Raw genomic sequence first — 16595 nt, 5'->3', positions numbered from 1 at the left:
TATTTTTCTATCAGTCGGTTATGCAACAGCCTTTAACCGGTCTCCCCAGCTCTTTTTACTCCAGTCAATCAGCTATTTGCCAAGTCAGGTCCCTGAGCGCAACTTGCCACTGTGCAAAGAATAGCACAGGCTGTTGGTCGATATCATCTCCATCCCAACAGCCAACCTGAGCCCCCTCAGTTCTTGCTCCGAGTCTCTGAAATGCACTGTCCTTCCCCACATACAGTAAATCCCCTATATACAAATGAGTTCCGTTCTGAGAGCGAGTTCGTTAAGTGCAGTTTGTTCGTTAAGTCCAACCGAGTGAGCCTAAGTACCCAACTAACACAATCAGCTGTGTAGTACTGTACCAGCTACATCGCCACCGCTCTTATGCTTGCTTCCGGACATCCTGGCCTTGACATAAAGATACTGATTACTGTACTCTATAGAGTAGTGCACAGTAAAGTACACAAAAGCACAGCCATTTGTCGGGGATGCACACACCTGACAATGTATGCCAGACACGTGAACTAGCTTACGTGATTGGACATGCAAACGCACGTTCGTATCTTTGAGTTTGCAACTTGAAAGTTCGTATGTAGGGGACTTACTGTCTATACCTTCCGAAATTCCACGCATCAAACATACTCCAAGACAATTGCTCAATTATGTCGACAAGCTGCTGGCGTGAAAAAAGGGTGGGAGGGGACACTGTTCTATTTCTCAGGTCTCTTCTATCCCCTAACAGCCAAAGGCCATGTGTGCACCTTGTTTGGATCCTGATTGGAACAAACCAACTGTAAAAGACATCTTTGAAGCCGTTTGGGAAATTTGAACATGTGTTAGGAATCAGATGATATTAAGGGATAACCAGTAATTCTGTTGGGTATAATAATGGCTTGATGGTTATGCTTTTAAAAATGAGACACACTGAAGTATTTACAGGCTAAAACGGCATGACTGCTGGGGTTTGCTCTAAAAGGCTCCGGCCAAACAAGCCCAAGAAGTGGCATTTGATGAAACAAAATTGGTAAAATGTTGAAAAATGTCAGAGCTGAATGATGGGAGTTCATGATATTATTTTCTCTACTTATTTTATGGTGGAAATGCCCATAATAAAATGCAAAAAAGTAAAAACTTGCTTTTAGAGGCCAAATAAAAGACCGCCTACTCTATGAAGCCTTCCCTGTCAGATTTAATCTTTCCTTTTGGGGGAGGCATGTTATACATTCTCCTGGTGTTCTCATCCTTTAGGTGCCTGCTTCTCTTATCACACAAGATCGTAAGTTCTCCGAGGGCACACGCCAGCTCATGTTCATCTCCGAAAGCCAGTCTTGGTGCCTCATCCTTGGCGAGTGTAAATGCTTGTTAAGCAGATGCTTTGAGCGCTAGAATCATGGTGCTACGACTGGTGTTTTATTCATTTTCTGTCATTAATGAGAACCCACTGTAAAAATATCTCTCTGTTCTCATCACCAGAAATAGTTGTGCTCCTCCTGGTTTATTTTTATCATAGGGACACTTTGAATCTTGTAAGTGATCATTTTCCCTCTTTGTGTTGCTACTCTAAAGCTTAGAATTAAATTCACGGCTCACCCACAGCTAGCGTGCAGGCATTTACAGCGTGAGTGTTCGTGGTGTGCTGGCTTCGTGCCTGGACTCTATTTTTAATTTTTCCTACTTTCATCTTCTTTCTGTCATACATTCCAATTTGACTTTTTCGGGGGGTGCAAAATTGTGATGATTTCTGTGAACTCTATTAATTCCTTTGTGGAATCAGTCAGGTTACGAGTAGTATTCAGTTGGGACTTCCCTGGCGGTCCAATGGTTAGGACTCGGCGCTTTCATTGCTGAGGGCGCGGGTTCGATCCGTGGTCGGGGAACTAAGATCCTGCAAGCCACGCGGTGCAGCCAAAAATAAATTAATTAATTTAATTTAATTTTCTTTTAAAGAGTAGTATTCATTCTATACCATTGTGTTTCTAGATATGATAATAGACCTTTCTGTGTCCACGTAGAAGGCAATGTGTTAAATACTTCACATGTTATTTAAATTAGTCAACAACTCTGCAAAGCATGTAAACTGACTCAGTTGTTACAGATGATAAAATTGAGGCCAGTGACGTGTTTTCCGGGCCCGAATAGCTGGTATATGTCAGACATGGGATTTGAACCCAGTTCTTTCTGACTCTTTGTACTCAGCCCACAGCTTCCCTTCCTTGACATTCCATTCAGGTTTTGCAAGTTTTGAAATGGTGCTCTTAACAAGATTTTAGGACATGTAACATACCGTGTTTAAATACTTGTCTCACTTCTTAATTCTATTATGTGTCTATTTCCTGGCCTCTTTTTACATTGAACATGCTTCATTCTATTCTGTTCTGACTGGGCTAAAAGGATATCCCACCAAAAACAAAAAAATGGAGAAAGAATAGAAGAAAGAGAAAGAAGAAGTATGTACCGTTTAGTATGTATGTCTGAAATGGCCCTTCCACAGAGCTCAGAGCCCTCTTTTCTACAGGGCAGTGCTCTGGTTGAGAAGAAGTGTTTGGGATTTGGGGAAGGGTAAAGTAATCCTACAGAAATGGAAGACAGGAGAATCCCTTAGAAACAGAAGTTTCAGAAACCACTCCTAACTAATTTTCTTTCATTCACTCAAGGTCCTCCTTGACCCGACCACCCTGGTGTCCCCTTCGCTCACACAGTGGCAGTGATATTAATAACTAACAGCCATGAAAAACTCTGTGCCAAGTGCTGTGCTGAGTATTGTACTCATAATCACTCTCATTTGTTCAGAACAACCCAGCGTGAGAGGAACTCTTATGACCGCCTGTTTCAGATGTGGAAACTGCGGATCAGAGATGTTAGGGAACTTGCTCAAAGCCACACAGCTCATCAGAGGTAGAGCTAGATTCGGAGCCAGACAGGCCAGCTCCAGAACTGACCTTCTTACCACTACAGTCACTACTGTCATTCCCCACGCTACTGTCTTCATCATCAGTGTCCACGGGCCACCCATTTTTTAATTATGTAAGTTTCAGGTGGGCGGCATCTGTACAGACTCCGGAGCAATCACCACCGCACATCTAGTTTCCATCCATTACCATACAGTTGATCCTCTGCACCCATTTCACCCTTCCCCCAATGTCCTTTCCCCCTAATAACCACCAATCCGTTCTCTGTATCTGTGAGTTTGTTTTTGTTTTATCTTGTTGTTCACTGATTTTGGTGTTTTTGTTTTTGTTCAGACTCCACATATGAGTGAAATCATATGGTATTGGTCTTTCTCTGTCTGACTTATTTCACTTAGTGTAATACCCTCCTGGTCCATTCATGTTGCTGCAAACAGCAGGGTTTCATTCTTTTTTATGGCTGAGTAGTATTCCATTGTGTGTATGTATGTGTGTATGTTTATGCATGTGTACATTTCACATATGCATGTGTACATTTCACAGCTTCATCCATTCATCCACTGATGGACACTTAGGTTGTTTCCATATCTTGGCTATTGTAAATAGTGCTGCAGTGAACATGGGGGTGCAGATATCTTTTCAAGTTAGTGTTCTTTGTATAAATACCCGTAAGTAGACTAGCTGGGTCATATGGCAGTTCTATTCTTATTTTTTTGAGGAATCTGCATACTGTCTTCCATAGTGGCTGCACTAATTTACAATCCCACCAGCAGTGTGCGAGGGTTCCCTTTTCTCCACGTCATGTGCTGCCCATTTCTGAAGACCTAACTCAACAGCCACTGTCTTCTTCAAGCCTTTCCTTACTCCTCTCGTCTCCAAGCCTCACTCGCTACTGTCCCTTCTCTGATTCCGTAGAGCCTCACCTGTCCCCCCCGCCTCTGATCACCGTCACCTTTTCCTGTCTGCATTGTAGTTATTGATGTGCACATCTTAAGTTCTGTTCTAAACTCCAGGCTTCAGGGGGCAAAGCCCCTATTCCATTCATCTTCACACTCTCTGTTTCCCTGAGAAAATGTCCTGCTCTGAGGAAATTCTCATTAAAGTCTGGTTGGAAAAGGGGCTCATGTCAGCACTTTTCGTATCACAAACTTTTAGTTAATACCTTCGCTGCTAAGACCAGTACAGTGATTTGCACGTGTAAACATTTGAGATTTACAGCACATCCCCTTGTTTATCCCAGGAATAATTCCTGACCAAAATGAGAACTAAGAATGTCTATTCTAACAAAATTACCCATCCTATAAATATAATTTTATCACAGTTAATTACCCTATAATTTAAGATGAGAGTAACAGATTTGTCAGATTAAACTAAGTGATTGTCAGAAACGCACACATACCTGCATTTTGTCTTCAAGAGTTAAATTCACCCGTGGTAGAAAGTAAGCAAATCTCTGGATAACGAATTAAATAAGACAGATCTTGGTTTACTGTATTTATAACTCAGCAGGACAGATCTTGCTTTTAGACTGAATGGGAATCAGTATTTCAAATACCTCCAAACTTATCAAGTAGGGGTGATGATTTTGGAACAGTTAACCTACTTCCGTTATTGTGAAGTTTCGCTAATCCACTCACCCAACCATTATGCGTTGAGTCCCTCTGGTGGTTCAGGCTCTTGTACAAGTTCCAAAGATATAACGTTGACCAAGTATGGTAACTGTGCCCTCACAGATCTTCCAATCTAGTAGAAGATCAGAAAGTCAATAATCAATAATGATACAGACATCTGTAATTGTCACATCCATTACAGGCTATGTGCCATCTTGCCTTTGCTGGAGTTAACACTATGGAACTGGCATTCGAGGGATGCACCTCATTGTGTCCCTTTTATGACGTGTCTTTCTGACAGGCGAAAAGATGTTTCTGTGGCAGTTGGTAAGGAATTACTCTTACTGAAATGATTAGCTGGGCAAACACATTTTAATACAGTGGCTATCCAGAGCAAGGTATTTTCTTCCTTCCTCCCTGTTCCAGCTTTATTTTTTAAGACGCAAGAAAGAGTAATACATGCATATCTGATAGGCAGCTTCCAAGTGTTACAAATCTCATCCTTCCTGCTGTGTGGCTGCTTGCTTTTCCTTGCACTTTTTTTTTTTTTGGTCGTTGAGAGGTTATGACAACATGAGCCATATTGTATTTATAAACATCACGTGTTCCCTTGATATGGCTTGCCGTTTCTGCCAGACGGAACACATGGAAGAAACATTTCTTGTTAACTCAGCATTGGTTTTTAGTTATGCTGATTTCCGGGACGGGAAAAATGCCTTCCTACTCAGATTTAACTTTCACAGAGGAGAAACAAAACCTCTGAATGTCCGTGAAATAGTTTTAACAAGGGTGGCTACAGCTCCTTTAAACCACATATTTTGACTAAAACTTCCCTCTGTAAAAAACCCAAGCCTTGCATTTAGTTACCATCAAGACAGGCAGAGCTGGAAGCATTTGAGAGATGGGTGGTTTCAGGGTCTCTGCACGTCTAGAAAGTTTCTTCTAGAAGAGAACGGTTCGTGGAAGATGTGAGGTAAGCACTGTGCCTTTATAACAAAATAGGATTTTCAGAATTTTTTGGTCCTGCTTGTAGCACACTTACCTCAATTTGAGTTAACGTTTCTGTATTCAAGTTCAATGCAATGTGGAATTGAAATGCTAGGTTTTTATTTTAGCTTCTTGCACGCTGCTTAGAAGGAAACTTCTTTGTTCTTGGCATTAGTCTGTTTTTTAAAATGCACTTAAGTTACATTGGCTGTCTCCAATCTATAATCTTATGATCCAGTTTCTGTTTAACCTTACAATTTAGAAAAGGATTTCAAGTGTCAACCTTGTTTGCTAGTACAGATCTCATTGATGTATGTGTTCTGTGATAATTTTCAGTGTTTTCACAAAGGTATTTGACTTGCCTTCGGTTTCCGAGACAAATGAAAATTTGAAGGCGTGGTACAAATTGGGGGGAGCGGAGGGGGATCAGTGTGCTTCTTTCAACATTCAAGGAAAACGTTATTTGTTGTATTTTCCTTGTGAACATCACTTTACATTTTAAAATATAAAGTGCGGGCTTCCCTGGTGGCGCAGTGGCTGAGAGTCCGCCTGCCGATGCAGGGGACACGGGTTCGTGCCCCGGCCGGGAAGATCCCACATGCCGCGGACCGGCTGGGCCCGTGAACCATGGCCGCTGAGCCTGCGCGTCCGGAGCCTGCGCTCCGCAACGGGAGAGGCCACAGCAGTGAGAGGCCCACGTACCGCAAAAAGAAATAATAATAAAATAAAATATAAAGTGCTTTTTTATCTGGGTTTTAAAAAATTCTTTAAGAAATATCAATTTAAGCTTTATGTATAACATTAAAAATGTCTGCAATTTTTATATAACAGATATAAGCCTGCTATTATCAGGTTTAATGGAAAAACCTGGAAAAAAAACCTTTGGCAGAAATTATATTGACTTGAGATAACTATTCTGTCTTATTCTTGTAATAGTTCAGTCACAATGTTTTGTATTTATTTCTTTTAAAGACATTTAATAAGAGCAATGTCCTTTTAAGGCAGTCTGTTTCCTTTTAAAGGTACATGTGTGCGTGGATCTGTTTATCTTTATCTCAATTTATAGATGAGTTAGTATGGATGAGAAGTTGTTACGGATGAGAAGTTGTTAACCAATATGGTCTCAATTAATATATATCATTCCATTTAGTCATCATTATAACCCCAAGGCATAGGTACTTTTATACCCATTTTAAGGTTGGAAAACTGAGGCTGAGAGCGATTAAGTGACAAATGACACACTAGTAAGGAGCAAAGCTGGGATTCAGCCCCAGGCTGACTGTGTCTATAGTCCCTGTTTTTAAATCCCACACTGCACACCCTTCCTTACCAGTAGCTAAGAACTCCCAGTCTGTCGTCAGATTCAGATAACTTATCTTGAAAATAATAATTATCAAAGAGCAATGCTTATTCGGCTTCAAGAGAAATTATTTTGTACAGTTTGGGGACTTTTGGGTTCGATCTGTAGCATCCAAAACCCTAGTATCAGACTGGTTGTTTATCCGGGGACTTGGTTGCAACTTACTTGGAGTAAGAACACAGTGAAAGTCAGATCGCGTGGGGATTGCAAAAAGCACTGTGGATGAACTACCCTCTCCTCCTTCCTGCTTCCTTCTTTGCTTCATGTGCTGCGTCACTCATAAAAACCGTCTTCCCGGGATAGGGCAGGGAGCTGATTCATGAGCCTGATTTGGAAGTGAGAAAGTGTCTTGGAATGGAGATTTGCCTACGTGTGCCTGCCTACTGCCCTTTCAGGCTTCTGGCAGAGCTGTTAGAAGGAGAGCAAGAAAGTTACAGAACATCAGAGGTGGAGGGCTCTGGAGTCAGGGCAGCTAGCCAAGCCACCCCAGAGGCAGGGACTGTTGCTCTCCTGAACACACCTACCCCCCAGCTGCCCGAAGATTGAGAGATCCACTCGGCTGCAAAAACATCCTGGTGCTTTGCGATGAGAAGTAATTACTGCCAGCAGCATCAACAGGGATGCAGCTTCTCGTCACAGCCCTGAACTTGGGCTGCAGGATCGAGGCAACTTGCTTCCAGCTCCATGGCTGCATAAAATCCAGGGCTGGCCAACAACCAGCAAATTGGATCAGAACAGGACTTCCCTCTTCCTTCAGCACGGGCTGGGTTGTTAGCCATTGCTGGGGAGATCCGGAGGGGTTTAGGCCACACCCTCTGCCCTTTGATATCCAAACCGCATCTCTTGGCTTGGCTTGGCTTTTGTAAATACAGACGTTAGCAGAAATTACCTCTGACGGGGAGTTTATTGTCCTGGTATTTTCAGGTTGTATTCTTTGCACCCACATGTTGCTTTCTTCCCTGGGTTTTGTTTTTCTGTCTTCTCCGTGGGTCCCCATCAGGGAAGCCCAGACTATAGGAGATTGCATCCGGCCACCCTCAGCACAGGTTCCCTTGGTCCAAGATCCTAATTTGTAGAGAGCTTCCAGGGGACCATTCTTCTTTTATTTCTTTTTTTAAATTGAACTATAGTTGATTTACAATATTGTGTTCGTTTTGGGTGTACAGCAAAGTGATTCAGTTACATATATTTTTTTTTTCAGTTTCTTTTCCCTTATAGGTTATCATAAGGTATTGAATATAGTTCCTTGTTCTATACAGCAAATTCTTGTTGCTTATCTAATTTATGTATCGTAGTGTGTATCTGGGGACCATTCTTTTCTTTACACTTTTCTTAAATTTCTCAGCATTTTATATAAATGCTTTTATATAAATCGTGTTACTTTTATATATGTATATATATATATATATATATATATATATATATTTGTAGGGGGAAAAGCACATGTTGATTTTTCTTAAGAGGGAAGAAAAAGTTTTTAAGCTATAAATCACCTGGTGCTAAGCCATTTCCTTTCTGTCCTGCTTTTTGCCCATGGGGTCTGCATGTAATTTGCAGGAGCGATACGTCTGCTCCTGAGACACTTGAACTGCTACTCCAGACTGGTGGCTGAGGAAATACACCTGATCTGTGTCATTGAAGTTACCTCAAGAAACAGGCCTGGCTGACTTGGAATCATAGAGTTTCAGAGGTAGAAATAAGGTCTTACACATCATCTTTTATAACCCTTCACCTGTCAGTTGAGACTCTGGAGGCCTGGCATGGATGGAGTGACTAGGTCCAGATCACAAAATTAGGAAGTGACAAAAACCTCAGACCAGCTCTTTCTCCATCTCTAGTGCCCCCCCTGCTTTAGTTCTCACCCCACTGGGTCCCCCAAGGTGTGTTTTCTTGGTTGATTTAGGAAAAGACTCTACGTCTGACTTCCCTGAGCCGTCCGTGTTGCAGTTAAGTGTAGCCAGGTCCCCGCTTCCTGTTCAGATAGCAGCCCAGCCCTGCAGTGGGACCAGAGCTCATTAATTGGAAATGCATGGGCCTGGCCCAAAAATTAAACGGATTTGGAGCTAACCAGATTTAGATTATCCAATATTTTTATTGAAAGAGAATAGGCCATCAAGTCAACTGAAGAGACAGCAGCTGCTTCAAATCATGAGATGCTTTGAATGAAGCAATCTTGGCTTAAAAGAGTGGGGAAGTATTATAGCATTATTTGCAAAAGTCAGCCTCTTTGCTGAAGCAATGGCTCCCATGATAACCCTGTTGGAAACTCCCGCCTATCCCTACTCAGGGTACTTTGAAAGTTGTCCTTCACCTGGGACCAGTGATTTTTGACAGCACATAGAAAAACAGATTCCTACATTTTCATGATTATATAATGTTGTTGTATGGAGTATTGGAAAGATAAGTGGCACAAAGAACCTGAGCGTTAATGAATACGGTCGTTCATCACAGCTGGGTAAGAAAGAAAAGGTCAGTTTAACACTGACATCAAGAAAAGCATTAAAGGGCTTCCCTGGTGGCGCAGTGGCTGAGAGTCCGCCTGCCGATGCGGGGGACGCGGGTTCGCGCCCCGGTCCGGGAGGATCCCGCATGCCGCGGAGCGGCTGGGTCCGTGAGCCATGGCCGCTGAGCCTGCGCGTCCGGAGCCTGCGCTCCGCAGCGGGAGACGCCACGACAGTGAGAAGCCCGCGTACCGCAAAAAAAAAAAAAAAAAATTAAATTAAAAAAAAAAAGCGTTAAAGAGTAAATAATACAGCTGGTGTGAGGATGTGGGCGAAATGGTGATAGTCTCTCGTAACTGAGCAAAGTGTAGAAACCAAGGCTTTAAGGTAAAGCCCAAATTACGGAGGGGACAGAGCAAAACGTCATTAAAGATTATACAGTTGACAGCCACGAACCGTTCTGATGTCAGAATAAAATCTAATTCTTGTTTAAGCGTCCTCAGGACCTCCGGTGTCTTGTTACTTGGCCCAAAAGAAAAGCTGTTCAGTACCTCATTTTTGTGCAGATTTATTTATTTAAGGCCTGTCCAGATAAAAGGTGTGAACGCCGCACTAACTCACCCCATATTCCTGAAATACGAAGACTGTTTCCCTCAGTTGGTTGATCGCCACATGTACTTGATTTCTTTCTTTTTATTTATTTTTTTCTTTCCCTGTGAAATCAAAGGTCATGCTTTTCCCTAGTTCTGATTGAACTCTTTGAACCTGTTCCTTTTCGCTTGCCCTTGGTACGGTATCAAGAGCTGCCAAAGGAAAACCGAAACAAGAAATGGTAATGATGTCAATGATGAGGTAGTTCAGACATAGTGGGGACCTGATCTACAAGGCACTTAAACTTCAAAGCAGACGCCTCTAAAGCGTTGGGTGTCACTGTCAGGGTCTGAAGGCTGAGCGACAGATGAGCGACTAGGGCTGCTCCTTGTATCCCCTTCCAAGGAGAAGGCAACTGAATAGAACATTCTGTAGGTGGGTCCCTACTCCCTTGCCAGAGGGACTGAGGGAACATTCTGGTTACATATCCACAAAGTGGGTATCATTTTTGCTTGCCTTGAAAAGCAAATCTAAAAATATACTTCCTAGCAGCTGTGTAACTGCAGAACAAAACAAAAAAAATCTGCTCTACTGCAGCGCAAATTACTCACTAGGTATCTCCAGGGTTCAGATGTTAATGCTTCAGAAATTTGCCGCAGATTTTACTGTATATATTTAGACCAAGGAACCTATTAGCTTGCGATCCACTGGAACCGCTACATTCTCATGAAAATAAGAAATGTGCCACTGTTGGCAACTTAAGGCTATAATTATGTTAATCTGACCATTCTAAGACTGAAATACGTTGTTTTAAAATGTTTCTGTATTTTTTATTATTCGTAACGATGATCTGAAGAAACTTGGTGAAATGCTAATAAGTTTCTATTCAGTATCACTTTGTGAGTAGAGCATAAAAATGAGTCAGACGTGGTATTTGGATATTTTTAATCTGGGCAGAGAATTTTTATCTACAGATATGTATTCATATACACAGTGCATCTTAATAATATGAAAACTACCCAAATGTGCTTTTGTATTTTAAATGTAGAGACGGTGCATATACGTGCAAGGCCGTCTCCACGTATATGCCCAATAACAGAAGTTTCAACGTTTGCATTGAATCACCACACTTTGCTATACCAGAAAAAAGGAAAGGTCAAAAATCATTTTTTGAGCAATACCACAAGGTAAATGTTTTTCTATCAAGAAGTATTCTAAAGCACATGGGTCCCTGTTTTTAATGTGGGACCAGACTAAAATGGACTGTGTAGTTGAAATTCTGAGCACATCCGAAAGCTTGCCTTTAGCGACTTGGTTCAGCTTCCTCCTCACCAACCAAAACTTTTATTCCAGCCACAGTCAAGTGATGACATAGATTCTCTTTTCATTCCCCAAGAGAGGTTCTCCCGGCTGATAAGATAGGAAGGGAAGGGCTTCCCTGGTGGCGCATCACCCATCTCACAATTTTTATAAATAATTACTACTTGAATCTGCTAGTTGAACCAGTATCAAGTGGATGGAGAGTCTTATGTCTCCTGATCTGGGGTCAGGATCACCAATTCATGTGGGAATGGGAATGAGGAAAAGCGCCTCCTTGAAACGTCATTTGATCGCATATGAATGGACTTTTTTTTTCTCAAGGATGAGATCTTTGGGATATAATACAGCCTGGTGTTCTTGTGTTGGCTGCTTTCAGAATCTTCTTTCTTTCGTGAGCTCTTGTATCTCAAGAAGAGAGTGTATCATTCTCTTTACCCTCCTGTGCGTGTGTTAAAGTGGGGATTAGCCATTCTATTCGTGTTGCTGTCACAATTCATGGGGTGAGCCTGTGAATGTTCATCGTACTGTGTGTGGACCATGCTCTCCTGCATGCAAAGTCACATAAGGGTAATTCAGCTCATTTGATGTTCACAGCACCAGCAGGGTAAGTACAGAGGGTGTTCCCCAACTCACTTAGCAGCAGAACCAGTGGCAGGACCACAGTCACCGCCGTGAGACCACAGCCCAAGGAGATCCTCGGGAACAGAAACCAAGTCTTTTCTTTCATAATCCAGCACTCTCTCCACCACACCCTGCTGTCCTCCTTCTGTATCATGGTGAAGAAGGGTACTGATCAAAGAGGGAAGATGATTAAATCTTTTTAAAAAAAAAAACTTTGGAAACTACTTTGTGGGCTTCAGCACATTGAACAAGTTGAGAGTTGAGGGTCTCTGGAATCAAGACAACGTCTTCTGATTTTAAGAAACTCCCTTTGTCTGTTTATCGACCCATATCTTCCTGTCCTCTTTTGGAGAAATTTTGCCCCAATGTTGCTTTTCAGAGAAAGGAAGAAAAGTGAGAGAAAGGATAATACAAAGAAGAAAAAGAAAGCTGGAGGTTGGCTTGGGCAGTGGGGGAGGATGAGGTACTTTGGGGTCAGCCTGGAGCCTGTTTCTCTTTGAAGGGAGTTGCAAGCTCTCCCTGAGAATCACGAACTTTGGAAGGCATCCCGTAGGTGACAAGGCATTTTTGTCACCTGCCTCATCTCCTGTGTGATAGAATTCTTTCCTTTCAGGGGGCAGTGTTTGGAGGTTGGGGGAACACAACTAGATCGGGGCTGCCCTTTTGCCTGATGTGGGCATTTTGTCACATGGCACACGACTTCCTTACATACTGGGCCGGTAGCTGTCCATTTGGTTCCTCGTGGTTACTACGAGTCAGGAATGCAGGGCATCACTCAAGGGTAGGAATGCTCAAAGGCTCAGCAGTGTGTCCCTGGATGCAGGGAAGCAGATCTTGTGTCTGGCAGGGAGGCTCCTGGCCTGGTCAGAACCTGGCGGGGAGCAGGGACTGTCGGTGCAGGGTGAGGCCTGGAGGGGCATGGACAGAGAAGCACACCAAGCCCAGCCTCAGGGTGTGCTCGACTCCCAAACTGGTTGTCTTTGAGCATGTTATTTATCCAAATAAGGAGAGGCAGTGGTTTTGCTGACCACCTCAGATTCCAAGCCTTGTGCACTGGCTGGCTGGTTGGCTGACTTGATATTTGAACTGAAAACACAAAGGTATTCCTTTGAAATGGAGCGTTCTCGTGGGGCTCCTGGGTGCCCTGGAGTCAATGTTTGGAAGGCAGTTATCTACCCACGTTCGTAGATAACAGTAATATGGTCTGATCTATGTTACTCTCCTCTCATGCCTCTTGCAACATTCAATCCAGATGACTTCGTTCAGGTATTTCTGGACCTGATTTTAGACGGGAATAATACTGACCTTAGTGATTCTTGAACCACTGCCCTCCTTTGAGCCTTGAACCATTCAGAGAAAGTCAGGTCTCTACACCGATTTCTTAACCCTAGAGTTTGAGATTGTTCTGGTCCTGGCATTTGACTTTGTTCCTTCATCTGTCAAATGGGGATTATATTGTTTATCTGATGGGAGTGTGCTAGGAATTAAATGGAAATGCATTTGATAAGTAAGAAGTCTCCAAAAATATTAGTTTCCCTTCCCTATCTCCATCTTCTCCTGGCAGATTTAATTGCCAATATTTACAGATGGAGAAAGAAACTCTAGGTAATTATGATTGTCACCCAAAGTTGAGTAAGGTCAGCTTTCTGAATTAGGATTTAACCAAGCCCACAATAGAATGGAGATTTGGATGTGAGCTTGCCTCTCCCCTTTACTCCCTAGAGCAGTTTTTGTCAAAGAGTGGTCCCTGGACCAGCAGGTCAGCATCATCTGGGAACTTGTTAAAAAGGCAAATTCTCAGGCCCCACCCGAGTCCTGTTAAATGGGAAGTGGAGCGTGTTAATCTGGGTTTCAGCAAGGCCCCTGGGGGATTCTAATGTTGTTGAATTACGTTGAATTTGGAGAACCACTGCCCTAGAATAATTTGCTGGTCGGATCAGAGGTCTAGTCATTCCCCAGGACACTTGACACTTCCCCACCTCTGGTCTATGACCATGCCTTTCTTCCTGCCTGGAATTCCTGAGAAAGGAAACTCTTTCTTCCCTACTGAAATTCTGCTCATAATTTGTGGACTCACTTAAATCTCACCTCTTCAGAGAAGTGTTCCTCAACTACCCCAGCTAGAAAAATCTTATTCTTCTAGAGATTCCAGAGGGTTTGTCTGTCGCACCTATTTGACACTTGCCACAGTTATTCTCGCTTTTTGTCTTATTTTTATTACTCATGTCCATGCTTCATCTTCTCTACTCTTAAAAGGTAGGAACTGTGCCGTAAAGATTCTTTTTCCTTCCTCAGCCTTAACCCTGGGCTTTGCATAGCTTTGCATACATAGTGACTACTCACATATTTCACAGACCCACAAAATGTCGCCTTTGGAATGGGCCTGAGAGACAACAAGAGATCAGACTTCTTGCTTACAGGTAAAGAACCGGATCTTAACACCTGGATCAGAAGTCAGGTTCCGGGGCTTCCCTGGTGGCGCAGTGGTTGGGAGTCCGCCTGCCGATGCAGGGGACACGGGTTCGTGCTCCGGTCCGGGAAGATCCCACATGCCGCGGAGCGGCTAGGCCCGTGAGCCATGGCCTCTGAGCCTGCGCGTCCGGAGCCTGTGCTCCGCAATGGGAGAGGCCACAACAGTGAGAGGCCCGCACACTGCAACAAAAAAAAAACAAAAAAAAAGAAGTCAGGTTCCATGATACCCAGTTTGGTGTTCTTCCTTCTCCACGTGCTGCATTGACTGCTGAGAGACACCTGACTGGGACACGCGGGGCCACTGGCCTGGTCCAGACTAGCAGATGTCCTTGGTTTGCTGCCACAGACTCCAGCTAAACCCAAGGAAAACAGATGGGTTTTCAAAAGTATATTCATGTAATTTATAAACCTGGAACCTTTTCAGTTCTTCCATAACTAATGAGAACTGGGAAAGTTCACAAGCCTATCTAATTATATAACAAATGGCATCTATTCCCAGTCATACGTGAGAGAATTTTGCCAGTTCACATACTCAGTATACCTGGGACACCCATGGAACTTCTTTTAGTTTCAAGAGTTGCTGTTAAGAGTAGAAAGAAAGTGGCTCTTCTGAACCCAGGAAGAATATGCACAAGGGCTGTTTTGATCTGGATCCGCCATCATTGTTTTTTCATGTTTATTTTGAGGGAAAAATTGAACTTGGTGGATTTGTTGAATTATTGTCCCTCAGTGTTATCCTCTGGGACTCTTTGCTCACACAACCCTTTCTTCTTTTTACACTGGCTAATATTGTGTAGCCGAGGATCAAAAATAATGGCACGGGGCTTCCCTGGTGGCGCAGTGGTTGAGAGTCCGCCTGCCGATGCAGGGGACACGGGTTCGTGCCCCGGTCCGGGAAGATCCCGCGTGCCGCGGAGCGGCTGGGCCCGTGAGCCACGGCCGCTGAGCCTGCGCGTCCGGAGCCTGTGCTCCGCAACGGGAGAGGCCACAACAGTGAGAGGCCCGCGTACTGCAAAAAAATAATAATAATAATAATAATGGCACGACTAAAACACGTTTCATCAGAAGCCATCCATAAAATTCCCTTTAAAATTGGCTTTGCTGACATAGCTCACCTTATATTGTGTTGTTTGTTCTATCACTTGGTAACAGAACCAGCACATATCCTACCCCGATCAGTATGAAAACAGAGCAGAATGCAGGCAACGGGATGATTCCAATAGAAGGGCCACGGTTATAACCCAGGTACACAGAGTTGATTCCAGAAAAGTTGTAAGGAAAGAAGGGGGAGAGGGGCAGGGGGACAGGAGGCAGGCCTGAAGGGGTTAAATCTACCAGGGAACGCTTGGTGTTAAGAAGCCGAGGCTGTTCGAAGCCCTGAGAAAGGGGCTGATGGCGATTTGAGTACTACATTGTGAGAGGGCAGTGGCAGACCGAGAATAAAAGACCATTTGTTTTCCAACTTGGCATCATCCATTCATCAGTTTGTTTACCAGCATTGTCTCCAGTGGTCTCTGAAGAATATCTGTCCTTTAAGCTGTAGCTATAGAGCGTAAAATTCTAGGTAGATCGTTGTCAGTTTGCTGTTTAGGTTTGGATACGGGGAGGATATGTTGTATCATCAAACTAAACTTTTTTTTAAAAATTCTTACATTGTTGTGAGCGTCCTAAAGCTATATAATGTTGTGTCAGCTTTCTTTCACTTACAACATAATCACCTAGATCCATTTCCTGAATGAAAGGTAAGTGGGACGTAGGGCACAGTGACAGAGGTGGAACGCATCTGAGAGATGTGGTCCCAGGAATGTCACCCAGTAGCGGAATCGGGGTCCTAATGGTAAAGAATGTTAATCAGATAAGGCCCAGATATTTTATCCCATAAGCAATCTGGTGTCTGTGACTAATGAAGACATATATATGTGTGTATACATATACGTATATGTGTATATACACGTATTTACACGTATGTAACTGGTAATGTAATGATACCCATATAGTGATAATCAACTAGTGGTATATATGAGGATATGTGAGTATATTATATATAAGCATAATGTATACTAATATGTATATTAGTTAAGTACAATGTATAATTATATAACTAATTTTGAGGCAGGAAGATAAAAATTAATAGGAAGTCAAGAGAGTACCTGTATCATTATATCCTAAAGCCACTGAGATGTCCTGTTACTCTTTTTCTTTGCCCTGAAAATCTGGACCTGAAAGACGAGCAAATGAGGTACTTCTCGAGTGGAGTTCACCAGACTGCCCACTCATGGTCAAAACTCAAGTGCATTAA

General features: G+C 43.1%; 1 protein-coding gene across 15 annotated transcripts in view; it reads left to right on the top strand.

Moving 5' to 3' along the window:
• The window catches only part of KIAA1217 (KIAA1217 ortholog), a 493308-nt gene that overhangs the window by 384662 nt on the left and 92051 nt on the right, over positions 1–16595 (top strand). For 2 of the 15 annotated variants that reach the window (XM_032621051.1, XM_032621050.1), the window contains exon 1: positions 5127–5477. The exons of 12 other annotated variants lie outside the window; for them this stretch is intronic. The gene's annotated coding sequence lies outside the window, so the exon portion shown is untranslated. Of the gene's footprint in view, positions 1–5126; positions 5478–16595 lie in introns of those variants that run through there. One more of the 15 variants, XM_032621040.1, reaches the window with a different exon arrangement.

Source organism: Phocoena sinus, chromosome 2 (assembly GCF_008692025.1).
Source record: "Phocoena sinus isolate mPhoSin1 chromosome 2, mPhoSin1.pri, whole genome shotgun sequence".
In the NCBI taxonomy this organism is placed as follows: domain Eukaryota; kingdom Metazoa; phylum Chordata; class Mammalia; order Artiodactyla; family Phocoenidae; genus Phocoena; species Phocoena sinus.
Note: the sequence above shows the minus strand (reverse complement) of the source record. Positions and strands in the feature narration are given on the sequence as shown.